Genomic DNA, 14,766 nt, shown 5'->3' on the forward strand with positions numbered 1-14,766 from the left:
TGGCTTGGTTTCTTCGTGTTGGGCAGAAAGGAATAAGTTAATAGAGAACAACCAGATGAGTTTAGTCTGATGAAAATGATAGTTAATCGACACCTCCTGGGAAAGGTGTACAAAAGACAACAACATGACATGTTTTCCAACAGCCACTACCACAGCCAGTTCTTCCATCAGCTTTGAATTATTTGTGGACAGGTGTGCAGGCTCAGAACCTGGCTGGATACAAGTTCTGCAGTCTGGTCTGTGTTGGCTAGCAAAGGCTCCCAAGCGGAGGGGCATCCTGGGAAGGGCTGCGGGTCAACGGAACAGGCCCACATAGTCGGGAAGGGCCCTAGAATATCAGCGCGCGCGAGACTGGGTGTCTGCAGTCTCTCGCTAGCCGAGTGTGCCAACACTTGCAGGCGATCTTACTGGAGATGCAGGCCCTGCAACCATCTCATAGCCAAGCATCCACTCCCTTCCCTCTAGCCTTCTGGAGGCCCCGCCCCAGGCCCGGCCCAAGCCCCACCCTGTTCTGCTCCTGCCTAGGTCCCGCCCCGTCCTGTCCCCGCCCCCGCCAGTTGACTAACCTTCCCAGAAGCCCCGCCTTCTCTCAGCCCCAGAGTGGGGCCCCGCCCAACCCTAACCGCCCTTCGACGCTAAACGGCTTCTAGCCGGAGAGCTTCCCGCGCTCTGATTGGCCGTGATGGTCACCGTTCCGCACTTCCATTGGCTCCTGGCGCCCGCTTTCTCAGGCCCTGCCCTTGAGCGGGGGCGGGGCCAGAGGCAGCGGGCTGCGCGGGAGTGGCTGGCTGAGCGGAGGGGGCGGGTCCTCGCCGCGCGCAGTGCTCGGGCCAGAGCTCGAGGCGCTGCTTACCGTCGCCTGAGCTAGGAGACGCCGCGGCCGCCGCTGGATCGCCTCGGGCTTCGCGTTGCGCCGTGTACGCCTCCTCTGCCCCACCCGATCGGCAGCATAGGCTCTACCTGGTCTGCGGCCTCCCTGTCTGCGGCGGGGCAGGTGAGTGAGTGGCGGCGGGTTGAAGGGGGGGGGGGGGAGGTCCAGCGCGGAGGTAGCCCGCATGCCGCGTCCCAGGCCGGCCGAGACCCCGCCAAAGGCCAGAGGACCGGACAGTTCGCAGTCAGAAAACTTCATTCGAGCCGGGGTGTTGGGGGTCCTGGGGGAAGGGTTGAGGTTGGCGATCTCAGTACTAGGGCCGGGACTCTAGGCTGAGGCGAGGGTCCCAGGCTGAGGCGAGGATTCCAGGCTGAGGTGAGGGTCCCAGGCTGAGGGCGGAGGTCCTGGGAGAGAAGATGGAGGTACCAGGCTGAGGGCGGGGGTCCATGGATGAAGGTGGGGGTCCCAGGCCGAACCCAAGGTCCTAGGCTGAGGGCGGGGATCCCAGGACCGAGTACAGAGATCTGAGGACTCAAGGCTGAGGTTCCAGGGCTTAGTGCAGAGTCCCAGGCTTAAAGCAGGGCGGGGGTGTCCCAGGCCAAAGCGATGGTGGGAGGACTGAAGATGGGGATCCCAGAGGCAAGTGAGCCAGGCTGAGCAAAGGGTCAAGGTAGGCAGCTTCCCAGCCTGAGACTGGGGTCCTAGGCTGAGGCAAGGAATCACTTGCTGAGAGAGAGAAAGAGAGAGAGATGGAGGAACTCAGGGACTGAGGGTCGGGCTCCCCGAAGAGAGTGGTTCTTGGTTGCTCTTGGGCTTGGAGCCGGGGCCAGAGCAGGGTCTTAGAAGTTTTCAGCGAGGGTCATGGTCTCCGGCCCTGCATGGTCTTTCCTGTGGTTCTTGGATACAGCCACGGCCTAGAGTCCTTGTGAAAGTCTGATGGTAACTGGCCCTGGCCCACGTCGGGGGTGTGGGGTGGAGCCAGTCAGGAAAATCCAGGCCTCTTCACTCCCTCCCCAAATTCAGAAGTTGTCAGTGGACACATTACTCTGCAGGCTTTCGGGTCAGCACACAATAGCTGTGATCTCACTGGGACTTGCAAGGCTTAGACGGATGTCTTGTGATTGAGGCGAGCTGGAGAGGGGAAAAAAAAGAAAAAAAAAAAAAGGAAGCCCAGAGGATGGATGTGGGTCGAGGGCTGGGTGCGGCCTCTTCTCCTCTCCCCTCTACCGCGGGCTCCTGTTTCTTCTTTCCTCTCGGTTCTCCTCAGGTTTTCCTGCACCAGCCATTAGAGCCAGAACAGGTAGACGAGACAGGCGCCGGTTCCTCTTTTTGATGGCTGTGTTTTCTGTTTTGGGAAAGAGGTGTACTCCAGAACTGTTTCTTGTTGTTTCCCCGAAGTGTTTTGTTTAGTCAAAGTGTATAGTTGTCCAGTTTCCCTTCTTATTCTGCACTATGTTGTTCATATCGGAGAATTTTAAGTTAATGGAAGGGTGGGCCCCAGGATTGGTTATTTTGTTTTTACTGATTTTTGCAGGCCTATGGACTTTTAAATCTCATTAGCTTTGTATGTGAACCGATGGCACTGTAGGTTGAGAAGGACGTTTAGTGCCCTACCAAAAGGAATCCTGAGTGCCAGCACCTTGGAGAAAGACCCTTTGAGGCCAGACTGCATAGCTAGCATACAAACCCTCTTGGATCCAGTTCTCTGACACAGCCTTCCTGAAACTTAGTTTGCTTTCTGAGGCAAACTTGTGGCCCATTTCGCTTCTTTGGACTTAATTGTGATTTCAGTTCCAGAAGAACTGTGGGCTGTGTCTCTACTGAGGACTGAGAACTGACCCTCAGTCTCCACAGGAGAACAGTCCATTATCTAACATCTGATACGACCATTTTGCTCCAGAGAGGAGTGTGTACAGGTCAGTGTTCTCTGGAGATGGCTGGAGCATCAGCAAGGCTGGAGGAGTCCCGCACAGTCTTGAGACTTGAGATTCTTTAGCAAGCTCCATCTTCTAGCCACAAGCTCAGCTGAGGCTGTCCCTTCTCTCCAATGCCTCTCTTGCTTGTTCATAGGTACCATTATTAACACGATGCATGTTCTGTGCACATGCTTTGTAATGTATATAATTTCATGCACACATAGTTAGAGCTTAGTATTGTAAAGCCTGGGAAGAGAACTTTCCAGGCTGGTGAGACGGCCTGGCATGTGAAAGCTCTTACTTTGTATGCCTGATGATCTGAGTTTAGTCCCTGGAGCCCTCGGTGGAAGGAGTGAATTGATTCCTGAAAGTGCTCCTCTGGCCACCGCATGACTGTGTGCACATGTGTGCAGACAGACTCACTCCCTAGTGAAATACGTTTGTTAGAAACAGGGTCTTCATAATGGAGAAGGTCAGACATTGTATCTGGAATTCAGAGCTGGTGTGGCCCCAGTAATGTTCTTTTGTAGGCAGAAGAAAATTCACATAGATTTATGATGAGTTTTGCAGCTTTTTATAAGAAAAAAAGAAGCACACAACGTATAACACACAAGGCATGGTTATTATATCTTGTCATTTTTGAGTCAGGAATTGTTCTGAACCCTAGTTCCAAGCATGTCACTGTGAGATAGGGTTATCATCTATACAGTTTTTTATGCTCAGTTATTTCATAATTAAGTTACAGAATAATTCTAAAGAAAAATATAACATTTTAAAGTTTGTGGTTTTATGTTAAGCCACGTTTATGGCTTTTCTTGGCTTCATGTGGCCACTGGGGCACAGGTTAGACACATCTGCCCGGAACTTGAGATCTTCTTCCTGTCTCAGCCTTCCAAGTGATGAGACTGTAGGCGTGAACCTCGTACCAGGCCTTGTTAGCTGTTTTAAAGAGGCTGTCCTTTCTGCCTTGTTGGATACCAGAGAGCATGCTGTGTGTGTAAATTGTAAAAGTTCTGTCAGGTTCTTGGAGCGGTTCAGACAATAGAGGTTGGATTTTGTATCAGTTTCTGTGAGTTCTGGATCTATACCAGTGTGTCCGGGGCACAGAGACCTCAGAGCTTTATTGTAAAGGAGATGTCTAAAGGAAATTGGTAGATGTATGTTGTATATACCCTTGGCGAAGGAGACAAGTGCTTTGGAATATAAAAACACTTCCACACACATTAAAATTGCCTCACCTTAAGTATTTGATGAAAGGCTGAAGATTTTGGGGGCAGCCCTTAGCCTGTATAGTGAGGACTCTGACTAGTGGAGGATCCGCTGTCCATGGTACTGAATTAGTTTTCTCTCTCTCTCTCTCTCTCTCTCTCTCTCTCTCTCTCTCTCTCTCTCTCTCTCCCCCTCCCTCCTTCCCTCCCTCTCCTTCCCTCCCTCTCTCTCCCCTCCCTCTCTCTCCCCTTCCTCTCTCTCCCCTCCCTCTCTCTCCCCTCCCTCTCTTTCCCCTCCCTCCCTCCCTCCCTCCCCCTCCCTCTCTCTCCCCTCCCTCTCTTTCCCCTCCCTCCCTCCCTCCCTCCCTCTCCCTTTCTCTCCCTACCTCTCCGTCCTTCCCTCCCTCCCCCTGTTTTCCTTCAGACTTTCCCTTCAGTGAGAATGGGTTTTAGAATTACATTTAAAATAATTTCAGAATTCACATTATTAAAGAAAAATTGGACAGGATAGCTATGCTGAACGCGAATGAGAGGTGCCATTTAAACAAACCATATTTCTCGTTTTAAAAAGATAGATTTTTTTTTTTTTTTTTTTGTTTTTTTTTTTTTTTTTTTGTTTTTTCCTCTCTAGGTAGGGAGTTTCTGGCTAGGGATGTCAAGTAATGAGTATTGAAATTAAACAAGTGTCTGTCTTCTTTTTTCTTCTTCTTCTTCTTCTTCTTCTTCTTCTTCTTCTTCTTCTTCTTCTTTTCTTTTGTTTGCTTTTTCAAGACAGGGTTTCTCTGTGTAGCCCTGGCTGTCCTAGAACTCACTCTGTAGACCAGGCTGGCCTCGAACTCAGAAATCCACCTGCCTCTGCCTCCCAAGTGCTGGGATTACAGGCCTGCACCACCACGCCCGGCAAGTGTCTGTCTTCTTAATAAGCAGCATCAAACTAAAGAGGGCCCTTGATTGCAATATGTACCGGCATCTGTTCCCAGGGCAGCGTGTCCCTACACAGTGCCACTTGTAACACCCTCACACCTCTCTCTCAGCCTTCCCTGGAGAGAGGCTGAGAACGTGAGTCTTGGTGATTGTCATGCGTTCCCTCCGTGGTGAGCAACATCTACTGTTGTGTGTATGACTTTGAGGAATTGAAACCACTTCCATAAAGTCTTTATTTCTCTTGTGAATAATTTTTTTGGTTACTTTAGAATTGTTCCGTAGGTTAGCAATAAGAAGTGATAGGTGTCACTTCGTATACATTTTTTCCACATGGTAGTAGGTGTCATGTGTTATGGTGCTTGCCAGGGGAATTGGGTAGCAGATAGAGAAAGGTTGATCATCATCAGCACGAAGCTTTATGGATGGTTTTGGGTTTTGGAATAACTAACCTGAACTGGTTGTCTGGTCCTAAGTTTCTTATGGTGTCTCATTAATATCCAGGTTTCAGGAGTACTCTGAGAAACTTAAAACAAGGACTTGTGTTCTTGCTAAATCTTGTGTTGTGACTTGGGAGCCCGTTGTGGGAGTGAAACAGTTCTTGTTGTTGAAGGGTCTCCCACTCGTACTAAGTCAGAACATGTACACAGGTAGCTGCAAGTGGCTACACCGTGATGCTGTTGGGATGAGCAGCCTGCTGGATGTGCTGAGGGGCGATAAGCTTGGAAAGCCCGAAGGCTTCAGAGAGGGAAACAGCCTTTGGGCTGAGCCTTAAAAGATGCATTGTAAATGTCTGGGCACGGATGGAATAAGTTGATTAGAAAAAGATGAGGAGGTTAGTGTGATTGGAAAACAGAGAGTTGATACGGAAGTGGGAGGGTATGTGTACGGGTATTCCCAAGGATCTGGATTCTGTTGGGTTGTGTGTGTGTGTGTGTGTGTGTCTGACTGAGAGGGGCTGTGTGGTAAGGAGAATGATGGCTTCCTGACACTCTGCCCTCATCCCCAAAGCCCGTGATGTGTTATGTTACTTGGCAGGGAAGTTGAGTAGCAGGCAGAGAGAGGTTGGTCATCAGTTGGTTTTAAAATTGGGAGGTGATCCTGGGTTGTCACAAGCATCCTTAAAGGTGGTAGAAGGAAGCACAAGAGTGAGTGTTAGAGTGATGTGAGGTCAGGGCTTTAGATGCTGTCGTTAGCTTTGAAGACAAAATAGGATATGCCAAGGAATGTAGCAGTCCCTGAAGAAGGAAAGAAAAGAGTCTCAGAAAGGAGCCCAGTCCTTGATTTTAGTCCAGTGGGACATGACTCTGTCTGCTGACCTTCAGAACTGTAGGGTAACAAAGGATGTTGTTTTCAGCTAACATGCTTGTGGAAATTGGCGGTAGCAGCATCAGGAAACTGATGTAGCCTGGGACTCTGTTTGGTGTCTTCTTAGCTGCCAAGTTTCAGGAGAAAGTCACATAGTGAGATGGGCCTTAGAAAATGAGGTGATTCCTGCTGTTTGGGCATTTGCCCCAAGTAAACGTGATTTTGATACCCGCTTTTATTCCCAGACAAGATGGGGGTATCTGAGCTGAGGCAGTGCTGTCTGACCTGAATTCCACTCTGTCTCCTCCATGCAGCTGGCTCAGCCTCTGCGTTTGCAGACCGCCATGCTCTGCTGGCTCACCCTTGCTCTGTGCTGGGCCCCTGGGAGACTGCAGTCCTGGTGCACACCACTGAGACCATGGGCCACAGCCCCTGTTGGTGTCGTCAATTACTTTCCAAAAGCTTGATTCCCAGCCTTAGGCATTCTTTAATCTTTAGATAATAGTGCTGCCAATCAGGTAACTCTGAAATATCTCACAGTTTTAATTTGCATTTCCCTGATTACTACTGAGTTTGACGATTTTTACCACCTCATCTCCCATTTTTTTTTTTCTACTTGGATTTTTTTTTCCCTATAAATTGTAATCTTATGTCATTCATTTATTTATTGTCTGGCTTGTGCCCTGGTGCCTTTTTTGGAGTTCTTTATAGGTTTTTTATTCTACTTTTATCCCACTATTATTAAAATTATTATTATTATTATTATTATTATTAAAATGTTGCTTTGATGAATAGATGTTTAATTCTAATGTACTCACATAAGACTTTGTGATTAGTGGCTATTAGGCCTTTTTTTGAGAAATCTGTGTAATTTGAAAGTTATAAGACAGACTTTTTAAAAAGATGAAATAATTTGGTTTTTATATTTTACTTGGAATTCATTTTTATATGCATTGTGAGGTAGAGGTTTACTTTTAGAATTTTTTAAAATTCCTAACAAATTGTACAATTACCATTTATTAACACCCTTTTTCCAGTGATCTGCAATGCTACTTTTGAAACAGACTGAATTTCACACATGGTGTGGATGAATTTTCTGTTTTGTTTGTTTTTGGTTTGTTTTGTAAAACAGGGATTCTCTATGTAGCTCTTTGCTGTCCTGGACCTTTCTCTGTAGACCAGACTAGCCTTGAACTCAGAAATCTACCTGCGTGTCCCACCATGCCTGGTCTTTTTTTGTGTGTATGTGTGTGGTATTTTATACATAATTTAATTTCTTTGTTTATAGTCCTTAAGTAATTTATTTACTTTTGATGGAGTACTAGGCAAAGCTCCTAGAAATTGGAGAAGATTAATTTTCTATTGCTTCTCACTTTAGGAATAATCCTGTTAGAAGTTTAATAGTGAACTTTGCTTTTATATTTTAGTAGATACCGTTTATTAGGTTATGGATTGTCTCTTCTACTAATAGTTTGATGAAAGCATTTTTTAAACAGTCAGTTGGGCATGATGTCAGATGCCTGTAATCCTAGCTCTCAGGAGAGTGAGACAGGATTTTGAGCTCAGGGCCAGCCTGGACTAAACAGTGAGACCCTGTGTCAGAGAAACTAAAAATATACTTTGGTTTTTATTAATGTTTCAAATGTACTTACTTAGAACATTCAAATGTTTTTTTTTTCCTCTTTTGTACTTCCACTGAAATAAAATTAGTTTAAATCTGCACATTTTAAGCTATCATTAATTTCCTGGGATGCACTTTTTTTGGTTATGATGTACCACATTAAACCCTATTATTTGAATTATACTCATTTCATTTAGGATCCTCATATATATTCATAAGGGGCACTGGTCAATGATGATCTTTTTCTGTATTGCCGTTTTCAGATTTGGTGTTAGGGGTTGCTTCACCCACTCTGGCACAGTTTTTGGAAGGGAACATACTTTTACCTTTTTTTTTTTGGAAGTCTTGTTGTGCAGTCTAGGTCAGGCTTAGAACTTAAAATCTTCCTGTGTAAGCCTCTCAGATGCTGTACACTTGTGTCAAAACTGCTGAGATGCTCTGGGTTCGCTCCTTTTAGAACCTCTAGGCTTTTGGATGGACAGTCAACTAAGGGTTTGCTAGTATATCTGCTCACATCAAATGGGGCCAGTGAGTGGAATCTCTCATGTCTCACAAGCATAGGAAACCTGAACCTTGGCAAATATTAGTGATATTCATTGTACTGGAAGACTAATGGATGTTGGTGTTGTAGAGGGCACCAAACCTTTAATGTGTTCCCCTCTAGGCCTTGCCTAGACTTTTCAGGCTTGTTGGTTATAAGAGGCCAATTAGGATGGGGCGCTAGACCTCATCTGTGATTTGTGTTTGTTGTGGATAAGCCCGTGTGGAGTTGTAAGCTTTGCATCACCATATATACCCAGTGTAATAAGCTCCTGTGCAGTAAAGAGAGTAAGTTCACGGTTGTGGAGGCTTAATCCCATGAATCGCTCTGGCCTGGGTATGGGCCTGTGGTATGTATGTCATGGTGTTAGCGCTTGCCACATCAAACCAGTGCCCATGTCTCTGAGCAGAAAGTCAGAGATCCCAGTCTCATGGTGCACTTGTGGGCACACCACCACAGCACCTCCTAGAACCATTACCTTGGGTTACTAAACATTCATAGTTGGACCTTTAGGGAGCCCCATTCTTACTCTTTCTAAAACTTGGTCTGGCCATACTGTATTTCTATAGAGAAAAGTACCTTTTTTCTCTTTCCAGGTATCTAAATCTTAGCCTTTCTTCAGGGCAGGTGTACCCTCTGGATTCCAGTGGCAGTTCTCTGTGCACCCTGACCCTTAGTGAGCTCACATTTCTCTCTTCTTAGAGTATTGTCCCGCCTTTGCTGTGCTCAGAACAGCGTTGTGTTCTTTGTGGTCAGTTGGTCAGAGAGCTTCAGAGCCAAGCGCACACGTCCCTCCATCGCCTGGCCTCTCTGTGAGAAGCTGGGTATGGTTAAGGTGGCCCCATCATGATACTCATCTCCAAAAGGAAAATAAAAAAGCCTCTTTGGGTGAATGTAGGTGGAACCTGTGGCTTTCTCCTAGACCACAGAATATGGCTAAGGTGACAGGTGCCACTCCCATGTTGTATTATGCCAAACTCCATCTTGTTGGTATTTAATGTATAGCATCCTTTTTCAACTTGTTAAAAAGTAGGCAGGAAGGCTAGAGATGCCAGAGAGCCTCCTGGAGCCGAGGTGGGCTCAGAACTAGTAGTCAGTGGTCTTACAGTGCAGAGAGACAGCCCTCTCCCCCAACGCACATGCTAGTTACATCCTCAGGTGAGAGAGCGCAGGGCTCCAGTGCCTTGACTGTGGCCTTGGGAGACCCTAAGCCAGAAAGGGTCAGCAAAACCTCCTGGGGTTCCTGACTTTCAAGGATGGCACGATAAGGCCATATTGTTTGAGCTTGTAAGTTTGTCGTCATAGCCTATACAGCCATAGAAAACTAATGTGCAGATGTCTCCCGATCTCCTAGTTAGACTCAGTAGAAATATGTTGGGATTGCTGAAGAGTCTTTCTAGTTGAGGTAGTTTATATCTAATTTATAAAGCATTTTCCCTACTTTTAAAGTAATACAAATGCTTTGTTTAGAAAAAAAGCAAGTAGTAAGATAATTATCAAAAGATATACAATACCTTTCACCTACTGTGTGTGTGTGTATGTGTGCACGTGTGTCTTGTGGTGTATAATGTATGATATGCCAGGCATATCTTAAAATTGTGATTCATTCCATAAACATATTCCATAAATACTTTTCCCCCCGTTAGGCCTGGGATTGTAGTGCTTAGTGTACAGTTGTGTGCTTAGTGTTCCTGAAGCTGTGTGTTCATGCTCCCATGCCAACAATCAAACAAACAAGCACATTTACTTCTTCTAAATCATGAGGACTTCCACGCTATCATGAGCAATCTGAAAGACGGTTGTGGATGGCAGCACCCTATTCCAGTGGATGTCCCAGTTTATCAAACTACTTCTTCATAACTCACTAAAGAGTCGAGTCTATGTAGAATTTAAGCTTTGGTAAATAGTCTATATAAAATGATTGTGTATTGGTGAATATTTCTGCAGGATAACTTTCAGAAGGCAGAACTATTCCGTCAAAGCTTATAAATGCTTTTTAAGCCTTTCCATACCTTACTATCTAGCCTAACAGCATTTCCAAAAAATAATGTATAACTTAAATGTCTGTTTCTATAACCCACCAGGTTGGGATAGGACAGCAGTATTGATTTTTGAGCATTTAGGTTCCTGTTTTCTTAACCCTGTTTGCAAAGTGCTTTTAAATTATTCATTAAAGTACAATATAGATTCTATTTATAGATATGTTTATATGAGGCGCTACCTTAATATTTGGGAAAAAAGCTTACACATTCTCTTCACTTCCTGTCTTTGTAAATCTTTTTATATTCCTATTTGTCAATTGGTTTCAGGCATTTGAATAGAGACTCTAAGACACACAAGGTGTGGTGGGCTTGTTTTACTCAGACAAAATGGCTGTTCTGACCTAGCCTAGTCCTTCTCACCACTTATTAACTACTTGACCTCATGAAGAGGGAGGTCAGCAGAATACTAATTACTAAAAATATTTTCATTATCTTAAAGTATGTTTATTTAGAAAAATGTTTAAAATAAAGAACAGCATTAGAAGCAGAATTAAAAAAAAATCTAAATAATCTTGCCACAGCAGAAACGTGTTATGCCAGCTTGTTCTTAGGATGTATGGTCAGACTCGGATGACTGGAGTTTTCTTTATGAGATTTGTGCATCCAAGCTGTGAGTGAAAGTTGATTCTGGTTTTTCTTTCTCATAGCTGGCCCCGTTCTAATCTGAGATGGACACCTAATTAATTTGTAGTTGTTCTTTTTTTTTTTTTCTAGTATATGTGCTTAAAATGATATATTTTCTAATAGATGATACTTCTGTTGTATCTTACAGAGTTTGATTTGTTTTAATTTATTCAATCTATTTAAAATCTTTCACTATGAGTTTTCCTTTAACTTATAGGTAATTCAGAAAACTATTGAGACATGTGTATATTTTCTTAGTTGGTTCTCTAGCGTAGCTCACAGTGTTCAGAGATTGTGCTTTCTAAGAGTTTAATCCTTTGAAATCTGCTGCTATGCTTTTTGAAAGGCATTGCCACAGATTTGAAAAGATTAACTACAAAGTGCTATACATTCTCTTTAGCTAAGTTGTAAACATATTAATCATAGCTGTTTTCTTATTAGTTTAAGTCTGCTTGTTGTGTCTGTTACCAACATGATTTCATTTTCATTATGGATTGCCTTATTTCTCCGTGTAGCTCTGTCCGTTGTTACTCATATATATTTGAGGGCCAGATTATTAGGAACATGCAAATTTAAGATTGTTCTGTCCTTTCATTTTTGAGATGGAGTGTTATGAAGCCCAGGCTGGCCGTAACTCATCCTGATCCTTCTGCTCCCTCTCCCAAGTGCCAGCACACTTCGCTTCGTCTTCCTGATGAGCTGGGTGTTTTAGGTACCTTCTCCATCTCCAGCCCCGTGTTTTTCCCCTCATGGTGGATGTGCATTATTTTCCTATAGCCAGACCTCATTGTTTGTTTTAGTCTCATATCTACAAAATATCGTTTTGTATGCTCTGATACTTTAAATATCTCTTTGGAAGCAAGGTGCTTGTTAGATTTTTTTTTCCCCACCTAATTTGACAATTTTTGTCTTTTTCTCAAAACATTCAGTTTATTTACATGAACTAAATACTGATATATTCGAATTTAAATTCACCATCCTGTGCATTTTTATAGTGCCTTACGTTTTTCTCTCATTTAGAATTGATTTTGTGATTTTGAAAAAAAAATGTAGCTTTGTGACCCTCCCCCATATATTGGAAGCCATGTTCTACTTTTCTTCCTTTTCGTAGTTGTCATGGTCAGATAGTAAATTATAGACCATCTGTAATACAACTTAGGGTTTTATTGTTGTGAAAAGACACCATGACCAAGGCAACTCTTATAAAGGACAACATTTAATTGGGTCAGGCTTACAGGTTCAGAGGTTCAGTCCATTATCATCAAGGTGGGGACATGGCAGTGTCCAGGCAGGCATGGTGCAGGAGGAGCTGAGAGTTCTACATCTTCATCTGAAGGCTGCTAGCAGAATACTGACTTCCAGATGTCTAGAATAAAGGTCTTAAAGCCCCACACCTACAGTGACACATCTACTCCAACAAAGCCACGCCCACTCCAACAGGGCCACACCTCCTAATAGTGCCCCCTGGACGGAGCATATTCACACCATCACACACCTTTACCTCTCTTTAAACCCTTCATTCATTTTCAGTCTGGTCCCCCCATCCCCCTTCCCGCTCCTCATTGTTCTAAGACATGTCTGATTTTCTGTCCTGGGATTATTCCTCCTGTGCTGAAATGGACTTCTTAGTTCACATCAGCTAGTGTTAGATACTTTGTTTTTCCCCTAAAAGTATTTTTTTTTATTTCATTTTTTCAAACATTTGTAGATATAACAGACAGAATTCTCCTTTTAAAGATCACAGTTCTGTAATTTTGTCGTGTTACTATGTATCCAATCAGCAGTAGCAGCAGCAGCAGCAGCAATAAAAAAAAAAAAAAATTAAAAAAAAGAAAAAAAACCCAAAGCAAGCTCATGCCATTGTTATGTTTGTTAATATGTATGCTAATAGTAATTCTTTGTTCTTTTCTCCTAGTGTCATTGGCAACTTTTAATTTATTTTGTGTCTGTAAGGATGTGACTATTGTAGACATTCCTCCTGAATGGAATCTATAACAAGTGGCCTCCTGTGCTTGCTTTCTTTTATTTAGTATAGTAATTTCAAGCTTCTTATGTTGTAGTGTGTCATAGTGTTTTATTTCTTTTTTTATGGTTGAATAAAACTGTCTTGTATAGTTAAGGTGTTTTAGGTGGACATTTGGAATTTTTTTTTGTTTTTTTTTTTTTTTTGTTTTGTTTTGTTTTCTTGGGTTCACCCCTGGGAGTAGAGTTGCTGGGTCAGCTCTTTGTTTAGCTGCTGAAGTGTTTAAAAAAAAGTCACATGTTTTTACATTGCCATCAGTATTGTATGAGGTTATAAGTTCTCCATATCCATTTCAATTTTTTTTTATTTTTCAGTTTTTAAAAAAAATCATAGCTAGCCAAGAGGTAGGAAGTGGTATCTCACTAATGGCATTAATTAGCATTTTCTTAATAACTAATGGAGATAAATACCCGGCCATGTACTTATCAACTGTTAGTACATTTTCTCTGGAGAACTGGCTGCCCAATGCTTTATCCATTTTAAAATTGGAATATATGTCTTCTTACTGTTGTATTATAGGGGTCCCTATCAGCTGTATGTGCTACAAATATTTTTCTTTTTATTATTTAATATATTTAAATCTTAAATATATTTACATCATTTCCCCCTTCACCTTTCTCCCTCCATCTCTTCCCATAGTCCTTTGTCTGGCTCTCACATTAGTAGCTTCTTTTTCTTTGATTATGGTTACATATATGTGTATGTGTGTGTATAGATGCATGTGTGTATACATGTATGTATACAGATATATAAATGCAACTGCTGAGTCTGTTTCTTTGCATCTGTATGATTTCTCTAACCATTTTGTATTGGATAACCAAGTCTCGACAGTCATCAATGTGTTCTTTGTCCTGGGGTGGGACTCCACAAGGTTCTCCCCTTTGGAGTTAGCGAGCGCATCTATGATGTTGGCATAATTTAGGTTTGTTTAGGCAGCCATTTCTAGGAGACATGGTCTCACACAGGCTTCCTGGTCCTCTGCCCCTACAGTCTTTCCACCCCCCTATTCGCAATGTTCCCTGAACAGGGCTTATGTTGCAGATGTAACCGTCGAGCCTGGGCTCCCCACAATCAGATGGCCTCTGCACTGCGTCCTGTTGTGGTTTTCTGTATGGTCTCTGTTGGCTGTAAAGAGAAGCTTCTTTAACAAGGGATGAGTACTCCATTTATATCTGAAGACATGGAGCTAGGAATTGCAGATGAGGGAGAACACACAGGGTTAGGCTTCCTGGGTCTGGAAACCTCCCTCAATATAATCTTTTCAAGTTCCACCAATCTACCTGCAAATGTCATGGTTTTATTTTCCTTTTCAGGGTACTAGAATTCCATTGTCTACTACCTGCTTCTGTCAGTGTGATGACTAGGGCAGCAGTGAATGTTGCTGAATCAGTGTCAGTGGAACGGGCTGTGGAGTCCTGTGGGCATGTCCATCAAGGGCTGCTATTGCTGGGTCATACAGTAGACTTACTTTCTGAGGATTCTGCGTACCGATTTCCACAGTGGCTGCATCAGTTTGCAATCCCACCAACAGTGAATGGGGGTTCTCTTCTCCCCACATCCTCGACAGCATTTGTCAGTTGTTTTATTGATCTTAGTCAATATGAATAACTGGGCTGGGATAAAATCTTCAAGTTGTTTCAATTTGCATTTTCCTGATTGCTAGGGATGATGAACACTTTTTGAGGTATTTT

General features: G+C 43.6%; 1 protein-coding gene across 1 annotated transcript in view; it reads left to right on the plus strand.

Annotated features, from left to right (window-relative positions):
* Positions 1-833: 833 nt before the first annotated feature.
* Pcbp3 (poly(rC) binding protein 3) overlaps positions 834-14,766 on the plus strand; it is a 198,428-nt gene continuing 184,495 nt past the window's right edge. Inside the window, exon 1 of the mRNA XM_052163404.1 lies at positions 834-994. The gene's annotated coding sequence lies outside the window, so the exon portion shown is untranslated. The remainder of the gene's footprint in view (positions 995-14,766) is intronic.

This window comes from Apodemus sylvaticus, chromosome 19, assembly GCF_947179515.1.
Source record: "Apodemus sylvaticus chromosome 19, mApoSyl1.1, whole genome shotgun sequence".
Taxonomy (NCBI): domain Eukaryota; kingdom Metazoa; phylum Chordata; class Mammalia; order Rodentia; family Muridae; genus Apodemus; species Apodemus sylvaticus.